This window comes from Morus notabilis, unplaced genomic scaffold (genome assembly GCF_000414095.1).
Source record: "Morus notabilis unplaced genomic scaffold, ASM41409v2 Scaffold229, whole genome shotgun sequence".
NCBI classification, from domain to species: Eukaryota; Viridiplantae; Streptophyta; class Magnoliopsida; order Rosales; family Moraceae; genus Morus; species Morus notabilis.
In genome coordinates, this window is record NW_010362793.1 from 325,985 (window position 1) to 326,517 (window position 533).

The following is a 533-nucleotide window of genomic DNA, read 5'->3' on the forward strand; positions in this document are numbered from 1 at the left end:
AAAAGTGGGCACGTGCTCACTTTGAGAGGAAGAGATATGATGTCATGACGACTAATATCTCCGAGTCATTGAATAATGTCTTAGTGAATGCTAGGGAGTATCCTATTGAAGTTTTAATTGAGCATTTCAGAGCCCTCTTGCAAAGATAGTTTTATGAACGTCGAAATAAGGCGGATCAGACTTTTACATACATAACTAAACATGGAAGTAAATGCCTTCGTGATAGGGAAATTATTGCACGTTGCTTATCTGTAAGTTGCTTTTCTTTCAAGTATTTACTTTTTTGTTGAAGTTATTCTATTGTTTGATTTTTGGTGATTTTTGTATTTTGAAAATTCTAATTGCTTTCAAGGTGTTTGCTTCTTTTTTGACTTAAATATTGAATGCTCTATTTTCTTTTCTTTTTGTCATGTTTTCAGGTTCAACCCATGGATATAAATAAGTATTATGTTGTTGATGGTTTTGTTGGTGAGGTGGTTGACTTGGTGGCAAGAACATGTAGTTGTCTTGTTTGGCAAGCTGAAGAATTTCCA